The sequence below is a fragment of the Taudactylus pleione genome, unplaced genomic scaffold (genome assembly GCF_031769625.1).
Source record: "Taudactylus pleione unplaced genomic scaffold, aTauple2 ptg002204l, whole genome shotgun sequence".
Taxonomy (NCBI): Eukaryota; Metazoa; Chordata; class Amphibia; order Anura; family Myobatrachidae; genus Taudactylus; species Taudactylus pleione.
In genome coordinates this window covers 357425-377326 of record NW_028286597.1, presented here as the reverse complement: position 1 = coordinate 377326, position 19902 = coordinate 357425, and the positions used below count along the sequence as shown (strand labels likewise).

The 19902-nt window shown below is 47.2% G+C and overlaps 1 protein-coding gene across 1 annotated transcript in view; it reads left to right on the top strand.

Annotated features, from left to right (window-relative positions):
• LOC148431505 (aldehyde dehydrogenase family 3 member B1-like) overlaps positions 1–19902 on the top strand; it is a gene marked incomplete at its 3' end in the record, with an annotated part of 364823 nt that overhangs the window by 59133 nt on the left and 285788 nt on the right. The window lies entirely within an intron of this gene.

The following is a 19902-nucleotide window of genomic DNA, read 5'->3' as shown; positions in this document are numbered from 1 at the left end:
TCATGTAATAGTAAGATGAGGTAGTGTACCTATAAGGATCCTGCAGCCTAGAAGGACATGTGATCAGGAATTGGATATAGGGGAAAGGAATGGGGAGATGTAGTATCTATATAGATAGTGTATGTGCATTGTCATGTAATAGTAAGATGAGGTAGTGTACCTATAAGGATTCTGCAGCATAGAAGTACATGTGATCAGGAATTGGATATAGGGGAAAGGAATGGGGAGATGTAGTATCTATATAGATAGTGTATGTGCATTATCATGTAATAGTAAGATGAGGTAGTGTACCTATAAGGATCCTGCAGCCTAGAAGGACATGTGATCAGGAAGTGGATATAGGGGAAAGGAAGGGGAGATGTAGTATCTATATAGATAGTGTATGTGCATTGTCATGTAATAGTAAGATGAGGTAGTGTACCTATAAGGATCCTGCAGCATAGAAGGACATGTGATCAGGAAGTGGGTATAGGGGAAAGGAAGGGGGAGATGTAGTATCTATATATATATATATATATATATATATATATATATATATATTGTATGTGCATTGTCATGTAATAGTAAAATGAGGTAGTGTACCTATAAGGATCCTGCAGAATTGAAGGACATTTGATCAGGAAGTGGGTATAGGGGAAAGGAATGGGGAGATGTAGTATCTATATATAGATAGTGTATGTGCATTGTCATGTAATAGTAAGATGAGGTAGTGTACCAATAAGGATCCTGCAGCATAGAAGGACATGTGATCAGGAAGTGGGTATAGGGGAAAGGAAGGGGGAGATATAGTATGTATATAGATAGTGTATGTGCATTATCATGTAATAGTAAGATGAGGTAGTGTACCTATAAGGATCCTGCAGCCTAGAAGGACATGTGATCAGGAAGTGGATATAGGGGAAAGGAAGGGGAGATGTAGTATCTATATAGATAGTGTATGTGCATTGTCATGTAATAGTAAGATGAGGTAGTGTACCTATAAGGATCCTGCAGCATAGAAGGACATGTGATCAGGAAGTGGGTATAGGGGAAAGGAAGGGGGAGATGTAGTATCTATATATATATATATATATATATATATATATATATATATATATATATATATATATATATGTATGTGCATTGTCATGTAATAGTAAAATGAGGTAGTGTACCTATAAGGATCCTGCAGAATTGAAGGACATTTGATCAGGAAGTGGGTATAGGGGAAAGGAATGGGGAGATGTAGTATCTATATATAGATAGTGTATGTGCATTGTCATGTAATAGTAAGATGAGGTAGTGTACCAATAAGGATCCTGCAGCATAGAAGGACATGTGATCAGGAAGTGGGTATAGGGGAAAGGAAGGGGGAGATATAGTATGTATATAGATAGTGTATGTGCATTATCATGTAATAGTAAGATGAGGTAGTGTACCTATAAGGATCCTGCAGCCTAGAAGGACATGTGATCAGGAAATGGATATAGGGGAAAGGAAGGGGGAGATATAGTATCTATATATATAGTGTATGTGCATTGTCATGTAATAGTAAGATGAGGTAGTGTACCTATAAGGATCCTGCAGCATAGAAGGACATGTGATCAGGAAGTGGGTATAGGGGAAAGGAAGGGGGAGATATAGTATCTATATATATAGTGTATGTGCATTGTCATGTAATAGTAAGATGAGGTAGTGTACCTATAAGGATCCTGCAGCATAGAAGGACATGTGATCAGGAAGTGGATATAGGGGAAAGGAAGGGGGAGATGTAGTATGTATATGGTGTATGTGCATTATCATGTAATAGTAAGATGAGGTAGTGTACCTATAAGGATCCTGCAGAATTGAAGGACATGTGATCAGGAAGTGGGTATAGGGGAAAGGAAATAGAAGAAAAACAGCAATGAGGAGATGATGTCTTTATCTACCTGTAATAATTAGAGATGAGCGGGTTCTGTTCTAAGAGAACCGAACCCACCCTAACTAAGGGGATCCGTGTCGAATCCAAACGGGCTCAGATATTTACCGCCTACTCGGATTTCCAAATCGAGGCAAAACTGTAGTGTCTGAAATCTCGCGGTTTGCGAGCTTTCACCTGTATGATCAATGTAGTATATAAGGGACCACGCGACGGACACCATTTCACTCCGGCTGTGGAGACTGAACAGGGAGGGTGGGTAGTGTAGGGCTGGGAGAGGTGCTGGTGCTGTCTGCTGTGTCCTAGGCTGGTTCTGATCCATTATGGGCTGGTGCTGTCACCGTGCTGTCACTGCGCTGTCTGCTGTGTCCATCTGGGCTGTTGCTGATCCATCTGGGCTGTCTGTTCTGTCTGCTGTGTCCTCCTGGGCTGGCTGGTGCTTTGATGTCTGCTGTCTCCATCTGGAATGGTTCAGATACATCTGGGCTGGTGCTATGTCCATCTGGGCCCAAGTTCTGGACTAAAAAAAAAAAAATATATTGTCAAAAAATAAATCAAAGTGTATTTTATATTTTTCTGTGTTTGTGTGTGCATGCGTGTTAGGCCTAACAGCAATACCACACAAGATCCAGCCAGCAACCAAGTTGCAACCTAGTGCTGCTGCCCAACTCCAGACGTGCTAACAAAAAAATAACTAAATAAAAGTGTCTTTTATATTTTTCTGTATGTGTGTGTGTGCGTGTGCGTGTTAGGTTTAACCGCAGTACCACACAAGACCCAGCCAGCAACGCAAGTTGCAACCTAGTGCTGCCCGAGTCCAGGCGTGATCAATCGGTGCTCTGGGCCCAAGGTCTGGACCAGAAATAAATCAAATAGTGTATTTTTTTTGTCTAATATTTTTGTGTGTGTGCACAACTGCACATGTGTGAATTTTTGTAGCCGCACCTTGGCTACACTATTAGTGCTTGTGACACTGCTTCAAGTCCGCCAAAAATATGGAGGGCTGTCACATGACAGGAGAGCAAGGCCAAGAAACACATATTGTAGCTACCGTCAGCAATGCAAGGCCGTCAACTTCCTCATCCTCTATGAAGGCCCATGCCCCTGGGCTTAAGTCATGCCATTGATATGGTAAAGCTACTTTTACAGAAGTAAAGAAAAAAAAATCAATAGGCAAGTTGCCTTTAGATAAACAAAACATTGCCAATATGCCCTTCACTACACGAAGTGGCAAGGAAAGGATAAGGCCTTGGACTTTCTTTAGGAAAACTGCTGATTGCCCTTCGGAAAAAAACAGTGCCCTGAGAAATCGAAATCACAAATCCCAGAGGAGAGTGCAAGTGTGTCCGCGGTTGCCATGTGTGAGCCAGACCTAAATACTAGTGTACTGGAGGATCCTCCAAGTTCCAACATTTGTGTGCCCTCTGTAAATGTGGGGAAGGGCAGTCCACATCTTGCAGACGTAGTCATCGAGGATGCTTCTGTGAAATTGCACATGGAGGAGGAGGATATTTTGGTAGTTGAAGGTGCTAAGGATGATGAGGATGTTGGTGATGAGGATGTTGATGACGAGGATGTCCTTTGTGTAAGTAAGGCAACAGCTGTTGCCCATGGATTGAAAAAGCCAAAGCCCATTGTTGTCATGCCTGGACAAAAGACAAAAAAATCCACTTCTCATGTGTGGAATTATTTCAACCCCGATCCGGACAACAGTTGTCAAGCCATATGTGCCCATTGCCATGCAAGAGTGAGTAGAGGGAGGGACCTAAACCACCTAGGAACCTCCTCCTTGTTACTTCACTTGGAGCGGATTCATCAAATATCAAAGTGTACGTCGCCACGTTGCAAAACTCAAAACGTAACAAGTCCAGTGTCACCTACCTGCTCCCTCTCTGTGAGATCCAAGCACCTTCAATCTCCAACACCAACACCTGCATCATCAACCTTATTAATGTCCTCAGAAATGCCATTGTACCCACTGTCCACTTGACCACTGATATGTGGACAAGTGGGACAGGGCAAACTAAGGATTACATGACTGTGACAGCCCACTGGGTAGGTGTATTGCCTACACAGAGGCAGGCTATTCTTTTTATAACTGATTTCACTAAGAGGCATACTGCTGAGAACCTCTTAGAAAAACTCAGGGAAATCATTGCTAAATGACTTACCCCACTTGGACTCTCCTCGGGATTTGTGATTTCAGACAATGACAGCAATATTTTGAGAGCATTAAATCTGGGTGAATTCCAGCATGTCCAATGTTTTGCTCAAACAATTAAATTGGCGGTGCAACGTTTTTTAAAAACTGACACGGTCGTGCAGGACATGCTCTCGGTGGCCCGTAAAATATCCGGACATTTTAGACACTCGGCGACCACTTGTCGAAGATTGCATGACCAGCAGGTACTGTTAAATTTGCCCTTTCATCAGCTGAAGCAAGAGGTAGTAACTCGGTGGAATTCTACCCTCTATATGCTTCAGCGGATGGAGGAACAGCAAAAGGGCTTCCAGGCCTATACAACGGACTATGACATAGGCTGTGGAGGGGGAAAGCACCTTACTCAAGCGCAGTGGAGAATAATTTCCGTGTTGTGCAAGGTTCTCAAACCCTTTGAACTTGCCACATGTGAAGTTAGTTCAGACACTGCCAGCTTGAGTCAGGTCATTCCCCTCATTAGACTTTTGCAAAAACAGCTGGAGAAACTGAAAGGAGGTGAAATGGAGCGATTGTGCAAAGTATGTCGGACTGGTGGATCAAGCCCTTGATTCACTTCACCAGGATCCAAGAGTCGTCAATCTATTGAAATCTGAAAAATATATTTTGGATACCATTCTGGATCCCAGGTTTAAGTCCTACCTTGTGAGTTTTTTTCCAACAGACAAAAATCTAAAACTGTGCAAAGAGATGTTGGTAAAAAAAATTTCAGCTGCAGCCGCACGTGAAACGCCATAATCTCCTCCTTCAGTTTCTGCAGCTGCCAGGAAAAGATTACATTTTCCTTACAGAATGCCTGCTGGTCATTCAGATCGTTCACCAATAAATTACATCTGGTCGGGCCTGAGAGAACTGCCTACTAGTGACATGTCTTCTACCGTGACTATGTGTGATATGGTCTCCATTCACAGAATGGTGGAGGACTATTTCAGAGATAACATCCTAATAGGCATGTGAGACAGTCCCTTTCAGTACTGGCAGGAAAAAGAGGCAATTTGGAGGCCCATACACAAACTGGCTTTGCATTACTTAAGGTTCCCACCCTCCAGTGTGTACTCCGAAAGAGTTTTCAGTGCAGCTGGCAACCTTGTCAGTGATCGGCGTAGGAGGTTACTTCCTCAAAATGTGGAAAAGATGATGTTCATTAAAATGAATTACAAATTCCACGAGGAAGACCTCTACCAACAATGACATGAAAAAATTACAGAGGCGCCTATGGTGGATTCCAGCAGGGATGAATTAAAATTGTGTGAAGAGGAGGATGTACACACTGATTGGGATGATGAGGACAAGGACAAAGACAACTGGTAATGTAAAGCCAGTTTGGGTATGGGATCATTTTCATTTCCATGTCCATATCACATTGGCAGCTTGTTTTATGGGGGTCCAAACAAATCAATCATTTCAAGCACAATTGGCAGTCCTTGTCGCTGAAATGATTGGTTTGTTAAACTGTCCTGTTTCGTATACAACATAAGGGTGGGTGGGAGGGCCCAAGGACTATTCCATCTTGCACCTTTTTCCTTTCCATTATGTGCTGATTGGGGCATTGCTGCCTGACATTTTAAATTAATGTTATGGTTGGTTTAGGAACCAATGATTTATTTTTTATTTATTTTGTATGATCAATTTAACAGCCAGGGGCTGTACCAATGAATTGCTTTTTATTAATTTTTCAGCCAGGGGCTGCACCCAATTAATTGTTTTTTAATTAATTTATTTATCAATTTTACAGCCAGGGGCTGCACAAATGAATTTCTTTTTATTAATTATTCAGCCAGGGACTGCACCGAATGAATTTTTTACTTTTTAAATTAAATTATTATTAATTTTTCAGCCCAGGGCTGCACCAATTAATTGTTTTTTAATTAATTTATTATCAATTTTACAGCCAGGGGCTGCACCAACTATCAACTATCAATTCTTCAATCCTCAAGGGCATACCAACCATCATCTTTGCACAGTCCTCAACTCTATCAATAATTATATCAATCAGTTTTGAGCCAGCAAGCCGGATGCAACCTTTTGCCCTATAACTAGATGAAAAAAATCAATATTGTGAGCTGTGAGGTGGTCAGAATTGACTGGAAATTAGTGGAAATAAATTTTATTGAGGTTATTAATACTGTAGGAACAAAAAAAAGGCCCATTTTATGTGATTTTAGCTGTTTTTGTGATTTTTTAAGAAAAAAATCCAGATCCAAAACCAAAAAAAGAAAACAAAACACGAAGGTGAGGTTTTGGCAAAACCAAGCCACATCCAAAACCAGGGGAGATCCAGATCCAAAACCAAAACATGGGGGTCAGCGCACATCTCTAGTAATAATAAAGGTATTACTAATAATAAATAAACTACATAAACAGCATACTTGATAAGTCATTGCTATGAAGAAAGGTACATCAGGATATAACAGACATGGCCTGTCTGAGATAACAAACACTCTGTACATATGTGCACATTTCTGAACTGGCCAGAGTAATCTTACTTGGGTGGCAAGTCTAGCATTTGAGTTTGTTTGGTATGCATGCAGTGTATAACTGACCGAGGACAGTATGTACTAAAGCAAACTTAGCTACTCTCCCGGAATCGCCAGGAAGCTCATGAAAATTGGGTGGCAATTTTTCAAAGCCAGCCGCCACCTGCCCAAAAACCCCCATAGCTGCCCCCACCGCCTGCAGCCAAAGTCTTTGGGTTTCTTTCCACAGATTTCCCCTGTAAAGTGATCCGAAGGTACTCTCTCTTCACCTCCCCCCCCTGCAGCTTGCCATGCACAGGCCGACGGCATGTGCAGTAGGACTCCACGGTCAAAAACCCAGACATCCACACAATGCAAAGGACAGCTCTCCATTGAAATTTTAATCACAATTATACATGAGAAAAGTGGGGGATGTATCACATACATCCTGCTCTGATACTGGGGTGTGTGGCTAGTGACAGAACTGCTGGAGACAATGGAAACATCACCTCTGGGTGCTAGCACTGAAGGTGGTGCTTTGCCCTCCTCCATTGCACCAGGTTCTGCATTTGGCATCCCAGAGCCAGGTTGAGGAGGGTGCCCAACTGGCAAATGTCTCTGTCTCCTCTTTCCGAGGGACCTCAAAGGAAGCCAAAACATAGGGACGGCTCAATGGCAAGATGCACTCACAACCCTGCTGCACATAACAAGGGTGGTACACTACCCCAGCCCTATCTCCTGTTGGTGGTGGGAGTTGGGACCCACTTCATCTGACTGCAGGTCTGCTCTGGCAGCTGTGGGAGGTAGGGAACAGCACATAACTGACTCAGAATTGAAGTCCAGTCATAAGTAGAATCAAGTGAAGGAGGTGTGTACTGTTATATCTCCGGGTGCTGCTGAGGTTGGGGTGTTGTTAGGAGGGGTAAGTGTTTCTCTGGGTGCTGCTGAGGTTTGGGTAATGGTAGGGGACAATGTGTCTCTGGGTGCTGCAGGGGTTGGGGTGGAGGTAGGGGGTAAGTTTATCATTGGTTGCAGCAGGGCTTGGGGTGTTGGTAAGAGAGGTAAGTGTATCTCTGGGTGCTGCAGGGCTTGGGGTGTTGGTAGAAGGGCAGTGTATCTCTGGGTGCTGCTGAGGTTTGGGTGTTAGTAAGAGGGGTAAGTGTATCTATGGTGGCTGCTGAGGTTGGGGAGTTAGTAAGAGGGATAAGTGTGTCTCTGGGTGCTGCTGAGGTTGGGGTGTTAGTAAGAGGGGTAAGTGTGTCTCTGGGTGCTGCTCAGGTTGGGGTGTTAGTAAGAGGGGTAAGTGTGTCTCTGGGTGCTGCTGAGGTTGGGGTGTTAGTAAGAAGGGTAAGTGTGTCTCTGGGTGCTGCTGAGGTTTGGGTGTTAGTAAGAGGGGTAAGTGTGTCTGGGTGCTGCTGAGGTTTGGGGTGTTAGTAAGAGGGGTAAGTGTATCTCTGGTTGCTGCAGGGGTTGGGGTATTAGTAAGAGGGGTAAGTGTGTCTATGGGTGCTACTGAGGTTTGGGTTGTAAGTAAGAGGGGTAAGTGTGTCTCTGGGTGCTGCAGGGGTTGGGGTAAGTGTGTCTCTGGGTGCTGCTGAGGTTTGGGTAATGGTAGGGGGCAATGTGTCTCTGGGTGCTGCAGGGGTTGGGGTGGAGGTAGGGGTTAAGTTTATCATTGGTTGCTGCAGGGCTTGGGGTGTTGGTAAGAGAGGTAAGTGTATCTCTGGGTGCTGCAGGGCTTGGGGTGTTGGTAAGAGAGGTAAGTGTATCTCTGGGTGCTGCAGGGCTTGGGGTGTTGGTAGAAGTGCAGTGTATCTCTGGCTGCTGCTGAGGTTTGGGTGTTAGTAAGAGGGGTAAGTGTATCTCTGGGGGCTGCTGAGGTTGGGGTGTTAGTAAGAGGAGTAAGTGTGTCTCTGGGTGCTGCTGAGGTTGGGGTGTTAGTAAGAGGGGTAAGTGTGTCTCTGGGTGCTGCTGAGGTTGAGGTGTTAGTAAGAGGGGTAAGTGTGTCTCTGGGTGCTGCTGAGGTTTGGGATGTTCGTAAGAGGGGTAAGTGTAGCTCTGGGTGTTACTGAGCTTTGGGTATTAGTAAGAGTGGTAAGTGTGTCTCTGGGTGCTGCTGAGGTTGGGGTGTTAGTAAGAGGGGTAAGTGTGTCTCTGAGTGCTGCTGGGGTTGGGGTGCTGGTAGGAGGGGTAAGTGTAGCTCTGGGTGCTGCAGGGTTGGGGTGTTAGTAAGAGGGGTAAGTGTGTCTCTGGGTGCTGCAGGGTTGTGGTGAAGGATTTTCAGCAGGAGAGGGTGGTCCACAGTGTCAAAAGCAGCAAAGAGATCAAGGAGAATGAGAAGAGAGTAGTGGCCTTGGGATTTGGCAGCAAGGAGGTCATTGCTGACTTTTGTGAGGGCAGTTTCAGTGGAGTGGAGAGAACGAAAGCCAGACTGAAAAGGGTCAAGGAGGCAGTGGTAGGAAAGAAAAGTGGTAAGGCGGTTGTAGACAATCCGCTCAAGGAGTTTGGAGGCAAAGGGGAGGAGAGAGATGGGTCGGTAGTTAGAAAGAAGGTTAGGATCAAGGATAGATTTTTTAAGAATGGGGGAGACAAGGGCATGTTTGAATGCAGAAGGAACAGTGCCTGATGAGAGGGAGAGGTTAATGAGGTGGGCAAGATGGGAGCAGGCAGAGAGAGAGGAAGCGGAGGAGGCGAGAGCGGATGGAATCAAGGGGCGAGGTGGAAGGGGGGGAGGACCGTATGAGTGCTATGACTTCCTCTCCAGATACAGGGATGTTAGTAGGAGGGGTAGGTGTGTCTCTGGGTGCTGCTGAGTTTTGGGTGTTAGTAAGAGGGGTAAGTGTGTCTCTGGGTGCTGCTGAGGTTTGCGTGTTAGTAAGAGGGGTAAGTGTAGCACTGGGTGCTGCTGATGTTTGGGTGTTAGTAAGAGGGATAAGTGTGTCTCTGGGTGCTGCTGAGGTTGGGGTGTTATTAAGAGGGGTAAGTGTGTCTCTGGGTGTTGCTGCAGGCGTTGGGGTATTAGTAAGAGGGGTAAGTGTATCTCTGGTTGCTGCAGGGTTTGGGGTGTTAGTAAGAGGGGTAAGTGTGTCTATGGGTGCTACTGAGGTTTGGGGTGTAAGAAAGAGGGGTAAGTGTGTCTCTGGGTGCTGCTGAGCTTGGGGTGTTAGTAATAGGGGTAAGTGTAGCTCTGGGTGTTGCTGAGCTTTGGGTGTTAGTAAGAGGGTTTTAGTGTGTCTCTGAGTACTGCTGAGGTTTGGGATTATTATTTATTATTATCATTTATTTATATGGCGCCACAAGTGTTCCGCAGCGCCTTACAAAGTACATAAACAATTTGTAGACAAGTGACTTACAGAACAATACAATACAGGACAGGGATAATATATATTGCTACATTAGCGACCATATCACCCAGATAAGCAACAGAGCATAAGCAACCAAGTGTTAGGTGCCCTAGTGGTGAGTACGAAGTTAATGACACTATAGTAAGGAGAAGCAAAGAGGGTAGCTGGCCCTGCTCGTGATAGCTTACATTCTAAAAAGGTGGGGGAAGATAAACAGTGGTGACACAGATGGGGTAGATGGGGAGGAAGGAGCATGTAGCAAGGAGTTAGAATTATAGCTGGAAGGCTTTGATGGATTGAAAACAGGTGGAGAGTCTGATGGGGAGTGGGAGAGAGTTCCAGAGGTGGGGAGCAGTGCGGGCAAAATCTTGGAGGCGGGAGTGGGAGGAAGTAATCAGCTGGCATGAAAGGCAGCATGCATTAGTTGAACGAAGAGGGCGGAGAGGAGCGTGAAGGGAGATGAGATCAGAGATGTATATGGGAGAAGATTGGGTGAGGGCTTTGTGAGCGAGTGTGAGAACCTTAAATTGGGTTCTAAAAGGGAAGGGGAGCCAGTGGAGAGCTTGTAGGAGAGGGGACGCAGATGTAGAGCATTTGGAGAGGAAGATAAGCCGTGCCGCAGCATTAAGGATAGACTGGAGAGGAGAGAGATGGGATTTGGGGAGGCCAGATAGGAGGAGGTTACAATAGTCCAATCTGGAGATGACCAGTAAGTGTATGAGTGTTTTAGTAGCATCCTGGGTGAGATAGGGTCTGATCTTAGAAATATGTTTGAGATGGAAATGACAGGACTGCGAAAGGTTCTTGATATGTGGTTTGAAGGAGAGGGATGAGTCCAGGATAACTCCAAGACAGCGCACCTTGGGAATAGATGAGATTTTTATTACATCAATTGATAAAGAAATAGTGGGAAGTGAGGTGATGTGGAAGGGTGGAAAGATGACATATTAAGTTTAAGAAATCGCTGGGACATCCAGGAAGAGATAGCAGAGAGACAGTTGGAGATACGAGTTAGAAGAGAGGGGGAGAGATCAGGGGAGGAAAGGTAGATTTGAGTATCATCAGCATAGAGATGATAATGGAGGTCAAAAGAGCTGATGAGTTCACCTAGAGAGGAAGTATAGAGGGAGAATAGGAGAGGACCAAGAACAGAACCTTGGGGAACACCTACTGTAAGAGGCTGTGTGGGGAGAAGAGGAGTCATGAGAGGAAACTGAGAAAGATCGGTCAGAGAGGTAGGACGACAGCCAGGAGAGGGCAGTTTCACGTAGACCAAGGGAGTAAAGGATATTCAGCAGGAGAGGGTGGCCCACAGTGTCAAAAGCAGCAGAGAGATCAAGGAGAATGAGAAGAGAGTGTATCTCTGGTTGCTGCCTTGGGATTTGGCAGCAAGGAGGTCATTGCTGACTTTTGTGAGGGCAGTTTCAGTGGAGTGGAGAGAACGAAAGCCAGACTGAAAAGGGTCAAGGAGGGAGTGGGAGGAAAGAAAAGTGGTAAGGCGGTTGTAGACAATCCGCTCAAGTAGTTTGTCGGCAAAGGGGAGGAGAGAGATGGGTCGGTAGTTAGAAAGAAGGTTAGGATCAAGAGTAGATTTTTTAAGAATGGGGGAGACAAGGGCATGTTTGAATGCAGAAGGAACAGTGCCTGATGAGAGGGAGAGGTTAATGAGGTGGGCAAGATGGGAGCAGGCCGAGAGAGAGGAAGAGGTGGAGGAGGGAGGGGATGGGATCAAGGGGGGAGGTGGAAGGGGGGAGGACCAGATGAGGGCCATGACTTCCTCTCCAGATACAGGGATGTTAGTAAGAGGGGTAGGGGTGTCTCTGGGTGCTGCTGAGGTTGGGGTGTTAGTAAGAGGGGTAAGTGTGTCTCTGGGTGCTGCTGAGGTTTGGGTGTTAGTAAGAGGGGTAAGTGTGTCTCTGGGTGCTGCTGAGGTTTGCGTGTTAGTAAGAGGGGTAAGTGTAGCTCTGGGTGCTGCAAGGGTTGGGGTGTTAGTAAGAGGGGTAAGACTATCTCTGGGTGCTGTGAGATTTGGGTGTTAGTAAGAGGGGTAAGTGTAGCACTGGGTGCTGCTGAGGTTTGGGTGTTAGTAAGAGGGGTAAGTGTGTCTCTGGGTGCTGCTGAAGTTGGGGTGTTATTAAGAGGGGTAAGTGTGTCGCTGGGTGCTGCTGAGGCTTGGGTGTTAGTAAGAGGGGTAAGTGTAGCTCTGGGTGCTGCAGGGTTGGGGTGTTAGTAAGAGGGGTAAGTGTATCTCTGGCAGCTGCTGAAGTTTGGGTGTTAGTAAGAGGGGTAAGTGTATCTCTGGTTGCTGCAGGGGTTGGGGTGTTAGTAAGAGGGGTAAGTGTGTCTCTGCGTGCTGCAGGCGTAGGGGTGTTAGTAAGAGGGGTAAGTGTATCTCTGGGTGCTGCAAGGCTTGGGGTGTTAGTAAGAGGGGTAAGAATATCTCTGGGTGCTGTGAGATTTGGGTGTTAGTAAGTGGGGTAAGTGTAGCAGTGGGTGCTGCTGAGGTTTAGGTGTTAGTAAGAGGGGTAAGTGTGTCTCTGGGTGCTGCTGAAGTTGGGGTGTTATTAAGAGGGGTAAGTGTGTCTATGGGTGCTAATGAGGTTTGGGGTGTTAGTATAAGGGGTAAGTGTATATCTGGTTGCTGCAGGGGTTGGGGTCTTAGTAAGAGGGGTAAGTGTATCTCTGGATGCTGCAGGCGTAGGGGTGTTAGTAAGAGGGGTAAGTGTAGCTCTGGGTGCTGTGAGATTTGGGTGTTAGTAAGTGAGGCAAGTGTAGCACTGGGTGCTGCTGAGGTTTGGGTGTTAGTAAGAGGGGTAAGTGTGTTTATGGGTGCTGCTGAATTTGGGGTGTTTGTAAGAGGGGTAAGTGTTGCTCTGAGTGCTGCAGGGTTGGGGTGTTAAGAAGAGGGGTAAGTGTGTCTCTGGCAGCTGCTGAAGTTTGGGATGTTAGTGAGAGGGGTAAGTGTATATCTGGATGCTGCAGGCGTTGGGGTGTTAGTAAGAGGGGTAAGTGTATCTCTGGTTGCTGCAGGGGTTGGGGTGATAGTAAGAGGGGTAAGTATGTCTATGGGTGCTGCTGAGGTTTGGGGTGTTAGTAAGAGGGGTAAGTTTGTCTCTGTGTGCTGCAGGGTTGGGATGTAAGTATGAGGGGTAAGTGTAGCACTGGGTGCTTCTGAGTTTTGGGTGTTAGTAAGAGGGGTAAGTGTGTCTGTGGGTGCTGCTGAAGTTGGGGTGTTATTAAGAGGGGTAAGTGTGTCTCTGGATGCTGCAAGGCTTGATTGTTAGTAAGAGGGGTAAGTGTGTCTCTGGGTGCTGCAGGCTTGGGGTGTTAGTAAGAGGGGTAAGTGTGTCTCTGGCAGCTGCTGAAGTTTGGGTGTTAGTAAGAGGGGTAAGTGTGTCTCTGGCAGCTGCTGAAGTTTGGGTGTTAGTAAGAGGGGTAAGTGTATATCTGTATGCTACAGGCGTTGGGGTGTTAGTAAGAGGGGTAAGTGTATCTCTGTTTTCTGCAGGGGTTGGGGTGTTAGTAAGAGGGTAAGTGTGTCTATGGGTGCTACTGAGGTTTGGGGAGTTAATAAGAGGGGTAAGTGTGTCTCTGGGTGCTGCAGGCTTGGGGTGTTAGTAAGAGGGGTAAGTGTGTCTCTGGCAGCTGCTGAAGTTTGGGTGTTAGTAAGAGGGGTAAGTGTGTCTCTGGCAGCTGCTGAAGTTTGGGTGTTAGTAAGAGGGGTAAGTGTATATCTGTATGCTACAGGCGTTGGGGTGTTAGTAAGAGGGGTAAGTGTATCTCTGTTTTCTGCAGGGGTTGGGGTGTTAGTAAGAGGGTAAGTGTGTCTATGGGTGCTACTGAGGTTTGGGGAGTTAATAAGAGGGGTAAGTGTGTCTCTGGGTGCTGCAGGGGTTGGGATGTTAGTAAGAGGGGTAAGTGTATCTCTGTTTGCTGCAGGGGTTGGGGTGTTAGTAAGAGGGGTAAGTGTGTCTATGGGTGCTTCTGAGGTTTGGGGAGTTAATAAGAGGGGTAAGTTGTCTCTGGGTGCTGCAGGAGTTGGGGTTTTAGTAAGAGGGGTAAGTGTATCTCTGGTTGCTGCAGGGGTTGGGGTGTTAGTAAGAGGGGTAAGTGTGTCTATGGGTGCTGCTGAGGTTTGCGGGGTTAGTAAGAGGGGTAAGTTTTTCTCTGGGTGCTGCAGGGGTTGGGATGTTAGTAAGAGGGGTAAGAATATCTCTGGGTGCTGCTGGCGTAGGGGTGTTAGAAAGAGGAGTAAGTGTAGCTCTGGGTGCTGCAAGGGTTGGGGTGTTAGTAAGAGGGGTAATAATATCTCTGGGTGCTGTGAGATTTGGGTGTTAGTAAGAGGGGTAAGTGTAGCTCTGGATGCTGCTCAAGTTTGAGTGTTAGTAAGAGGGGTAAGTGTATATCTGGATGCTGCAGGTGTTGGGGTGTTAGTAAGAGGGGTAAGTGTGTCTATGGGTGCTACTGAGGTTAGGGGTGTTAGTAAGAGGGGTAAGTGTGTCTCTGGGTCCTGCAGGCATTGGGGTGTTAGTAAGAGGGGTAAGTGTATCTCAATTGCTGCAGGGGTTGGGGTGTTAGTAAGAGGGGTAAGAATATCTCTGGGTGCTGTGAGATTTGGGTGTTCGTAAGAAGAGTAAGTGTAGCTCTGGGTGCTGCTGAGGTTTGGGTGTTAGTAAGAGGGGTAAGTGTGTCTCTGGGTGCTGCTGAGGTTTGGGTGTTAGTAAGAGGGGTCAGTGTATATCTGTATGCTACAGGCGTTGGGGTGTTAGTAAGAGGGGTAAGTGTATCTCTGTTTGCTGCAGGGGTTGGGGTGTTAGTAAGAGGGGTAAGTGTGTCTCTGGCAGCTGCTGAAGTTTGGGTGTTAGTAAGAGGGGTAAGTGTATATCTGTATGCTACCGGCGTTGGGGTGTTAGTAAGAGGGGTAAGTGTATCTCTGTTTGCTGCAGGGGTTGGGGTGTTAGTAAGAGGGGTAAGTGTGTCTCTGGCAGCTGCTGAAGTTTGAGTGTTAGTAAGAGGGGTAAGTGTATATCTGGATGCTGCAGGCATTGGGGTGTTAGTAAGAGGGGTAAGTGTATCTCTGGATGCTGCAGGCGTAGGGATGTTAGTAAGAGGGGTAAGTGTAGCTCTGGGTGCTGCAAGGATTGGGGTGTTAGTAAGAGGGGTAAGTGTGTCTCTGGGTGCTGGTGAGGTTTGAGTGTTAGTAAGAGGGGTAAGTGTGTCTCTGGGTGCTGCTGAGGTTTGGGTGTTAGTAAGAGGGGTAAGTTTGTCTCTAGGTGCTGCTGAAGTTGGGGTGTTATTAAGAGGGGTAAGTGTGTCTCTGGGTGCTGCTGAGGTTTGGGTGTTAGTAAGAGGGGTAAGTTTGTCTCTAGGTGCTGCTGAAGTTGGGATGTTAGTAAGAGGGGTAAGTGTAGCTCTGGGTGCTGCAGGGTGGGGTGTTAGTAAGAGGGGTAAGTGTGTCTCTGGCAGCTGCTGAAGTTTGGGTGTTAGTAAGAGGGGTAAGTGTATCTCTGGTTGCTGCAGGGGTTGGGGTGTTAGTAAGAGGGGTAAGTGTATCTCTGGATGCTGCAGGCGTAGGGGTGTTAGTAAGAGGGGTAAGTGTAGCTCTGGGTGCTGTGAGATTTGGGTGTTAGTAAGTGGGGTAAGTGTAGCAGTGGGTTCTGCTGAGGTTTAGGTGTTAGTAAGAGGGGTAAGTGTGTCTCTGGGTGCTGCTGAAGTTGGGGTGTTATTAAGAGGAGTAAGTGTGTCTCTGGGTGCTGCTGGGGTTGGGGTGTTAGTAAGAGGGGTAAGTGTGTCTCTGGCAGCTGCTGAAGTTTGAGTGTTAGTAAGAGGAGTAAGTGTGTCTCTGGGTGCTGCTGGGGTTGGGGTGTTAGTAAGAGGGGTAAGTGTATATCTGGATGCTGCAGGCGTTGGGGTGTTAGTAAGAGGGGTAAGTGTATCTCTGGATGCTGCAGGCGTAGGGATGTTAGTAAGAGGGGTAAGTGTGTCTCTGGGTGCTGCAAGGGTTGGGGTGTTAGTAAGAGGGGTAAGTGTGTCTCTGGGTGCTGGTGAGGTTTGAGTGTTAGTAAGAGGGGTAAGTGTGTCTCTGGGTGCTGCTGAGGTTTGGGTGTTAGTAAGAGGGGTAAGTGTGTCTCTGGGTGCTGCTGAAGTTGGGGTGTTATTAAGAGGGGTAAGTGTGTCTCTGGGTGCTGCTGAGGCTTGGGTGTTAGTAAGAGGGGTAAGTGTGTCTCTGGGTGCTGCTGAGGTTTGGGTGTTAGTAAGAGGGGTAAGTGTGTCTCTGGGTGCTGCTGAAGTTGGGGTGTTAGTAAGAGGGGTAAGTGTATCTCTGGATGCTGCAGGCGTTGGGGTGTTAGTAAGAGGGGTAAGTGTATCTCTGGGTGCTGCAGGCGTAGGGATGTTAGTAAGAGGGGTAAGTGTGTCTCTGGGTGCTGCAAGGGTTGGGGTGTTAGTAAGAGGGGTAAGTGTGTCTCTGGGTGCTGGTGAGGTTTTGGTGTTAGTAAAAGGGGTAAGTGTGTCTCTGGGGGCTGCTGAAGTTGGGGTGTTAGTAAGAGGGGTAAGTGTATCTCTGGATGCTGCAGGCGTAGGGATGTTAGTAAGAGGGGTAAGTGTGTCTCTGGGTGCTGCAAGGGTTGGGGTGTTAGTAAGAGGGGTAAGAATATCTCTGGGTGCTGTGAGATTTGGGTGTTAGTAAGAAGGGTAAGTGTGTCTCTGGGTACTGCTGAAGTTGGGGTGTTATTAAGAGGGGTAAGTGTATATCTGTATGCTACAGGCGTTGGGCTGTTAGTAAGAGGGGTAAGTGTATCTCTGGGTGCTGCAGGCTTGGGGTGTTAGTAAGAGGGGTAAGTGTGTCTCTGGCAGCTGCTGAGGTTTGGGTGTTAGTAAGAGGGGTAAGTGTGTCTCTGGGTACTGCTGAAGTTGGGGTGTTATTAAGAGGGGTAAGTGTATATCTGTATGCTACAGGCGTTGGGCTGTTAGTAAGAGGGGTAAATGTATCTCTGGGTGCTGCAGGCATCGGGGTGTTAGTAAGATGGGTAAGTGTGTCTATGGGTGCTGCAGGGGTTGGGGTGTTAGTAAGAGGGGTAAGTGTGTCTATGGGTGCTGCTGAGGTTTGGGGTGTTAGTAAGAGGGGTAAGTTTGTCTCTGGGTGCTGCAGGGGTTGGGATGTTAGTAAGAGGAGTACGTTTATCACTGGATGCTGCAGGCGTAGGGGTGTTAGTAAGAGGGGTAAGAATATCTTTGGGTGCTGTGAGATTTGGGTCTTAGTAAGAGCGGTAAGTGTATATCTGGATGCTGCAGGCGTTGGAGTGTTAGTAAAAGGGGTAAGTGTATCTCTGGTTGCTGCAGGGGTTGGGGTCTTAGTAAGAGGGGTAAGTGTATCTCTGGATGCTGCAGGCGTAGGGGTGTTAGTAAGAGGGGTATGTGTAGCTCTGGGTGCTGCAAGGGTTGGGGTGTTAGTAAGAGGGGTAAGAATATCTCTGGGTGCTGTGAGATTTGAGTGTTAGTAAGAGGGGTAAGTGTGTTTATGGGTGCTGCTGAATTTGGGGTGTTATTAAGAGGGGTTAGTGTGTCTCTGGGTGTTGCTGAGGCTTGGGTGTTTGTAAGAGGGGTAAGTGTATATCTGGATGCTGCAGGCGTTGGAGTGTTAGTAAAAGGGGTAAGTGTATCTCTGGTTGCTGCAGGGGTTGGGGTCTTAGTAAGAGGGGTAAGTGTATCTCTGGATGCTGCAGGCGTAGGGGTGTTGGTAAGAGGGGTATGTGTAGCTCTGGGTGCTGCAAGGGTTGGGGTGTTAGTAAGAGGGGTAAGAATATCTCTGGGTGCTGTGAGATTTGAGTGTTAGTAAGAGGGGTAAGTGTGTTTATGGGTGCTGCTGAATTTGGGGTGTTATTAAGAGGGGTTAGTGTGTCTCTGGGTGTTGCTGAGGCTTGGGTGTTTGTAAGAGGGGTAAGTGTATATCTGGATGCTGCAGGCGTTGGAGTGTTAGTAAAAGGGGTAAGTGTATCTCTGGTTGCTGCAGGGGTTGGGGTCTTAGTAAGAGGGGTAAGTGTATCTCTGGATGCTGCAGGCGTAGGGGTGTTAGTAAGAGGGGTATGTGTAGCTCTGGGTGCTGCAAGGGTTGGAGTGTTAGTAAGAGGGGTAAGAATATCTCTGGGTGCTGTGAGATTTGAGTGTTAGTAAGAGGGGTAAGTGTGTTTATGGGTGCTGCTGAATTTGGGGTGTTATTAAGAGGGGTTAGTGTGTCTCTGGGTGTTGCTGAGGCTTGGGTGTTTGTAAGAGGGGTAAGTGTTGTTCTGAGTGCTGCAGGGTTGGGGTGTTAATAAGAGGGGTAAGTGTGTCTCTGGCAGCTGCTGAAGTTTGGGATGTTAGTAAGAGTGTTAAGTGTAGCTCTGGGTGCTGCAGGCGTTTGGGTGTTAGTAAGAGGGGTAAGTGTATCTCTGGATGCTGCAGGCGTTGGGGTGTTAGTAAGAGGGGTAAGTGTGTCTATGGGTGCTTCTGAGGTTTGGGGAGTTAATAAGAGGGGTAAGTGTGTCTCTGGGTGCTGCTGAGGTTGGGGTGTTAGTAAGAGGGGTAAGTGTGTTTCTGGTTGCTGCAGGCGTTGGGGTGTTAGTAAGAGGGGTAAGTGTGTCTATGGGTGCTGCTGAGGTTTGGGGTGTTAGTAAGAGGGGTAAGTTTGTCTCTGTGTGCTGCAGGGTTGGGATGTTAGTATGAGGGGTAAGTGTAGCACTGGGTGCTTCTGAGTTTTGGGCGTTAGTAAAAGGGGTAAGTGTGTCTCTGGGTGCTGCAGGCTTGGGGTGTTAGTAAGAGGGGTAAGTGTATCTCTGGCAGCTGCTGAAGTTTGGGTGTTAGTAAGAGGGGTAAGTGTATATCTGTTTGCAGCAGGGGTTGGGGTGTTAGTAGGAGGGGTAAGTGTATCTCGGTTTGCTGCAGGGGTTGGGGTGTTAGTAAGAGGGGTAAGTGTGTCTATGGGTGCTACTGAGGTTTGGGGAGTTAATAAGAGGGGTAAGTGTGTCTCTGGGTGCTGCTGAAGTTTGGGTGTTAGTAAGAGGGGTAAGTGTATATCTGTATGCTACAGGCGTTGGGATGTTAGTAAGAGGGGTAAGTGTGTCTCTGGGTGCTGCAGGAGTTGGGGTTTTAGTAAGAGGGGTAAGTGTATCTCTGGGTGCTGCAGGAGCTGGGGTTTTAGTAAGAGGGGTAAGTGTATCTCTGGTTGCTGCAGGGGTTGGGGTGTTAGTAAGAGGGGTAAGTGTGGATATGGGTGCTGCTGAGGTTTGGTGTGTTAGTAAGAGGGGTAAGTTTTTCTCTGGGTGCTGCAGGGGTTGGAATGTTAGTAAGAGGGGTAAGAATATCTCTGGGTGCTGCAGGCGTAGGGGTGTTAGTAAGAGGGGTAAGTGTAGCTCTGGGTGCTGCAAGGGTTGGGGTGTTAGTAATAGGGGTAATAATATCTCTGGTTGCTGCTGAGGTTTGGGTGTTAGTAAGAGGGGTAAGTGTGTCTCTGGGTGCTGCTGAAGTTGGGGTGTTATTAAGAGGGATAAGTGTGTCTCTGGATGCTGCTGAGGCTTGGGTGTTAATAAGAGGGGTAAGTGTAGCTCTGGGTGCTGCAGGGTTGGGGTGTTAGTAAGAGGGGTAAGTGTGTCTCTGGCAGCTACTCAAGTTTGAGTGTTAGTAAGAGGGGTAAGTGTGTCTATGGGTGCTTCAGGGGTTGGGATTTTAGTAAGAGGGGTAAGTGTGTCTCTGGGTGCTGCAGGCGTTGGGGTGTTAGTAAGAGGGGTAAGTGTATCTCAGGTTGCTGCAGGGTTGGGGTGTTAGTAAGAGGGGTAAGTGTGTCTATGGGTGCTGCTGAGGTTTGTGGTGTTAGTAAGAGGGGTAAGTTTGTCTCTGGGTGCTGCAGGGTTGGGATGTTAGTAAGAGGGGTAAGTGTATCTCTGGATGCTGCAGGCCTAGGGGTGTTAGTAAGAGGGGTAAGTGTAGCTCTGGGTGCTGCAATGCTTG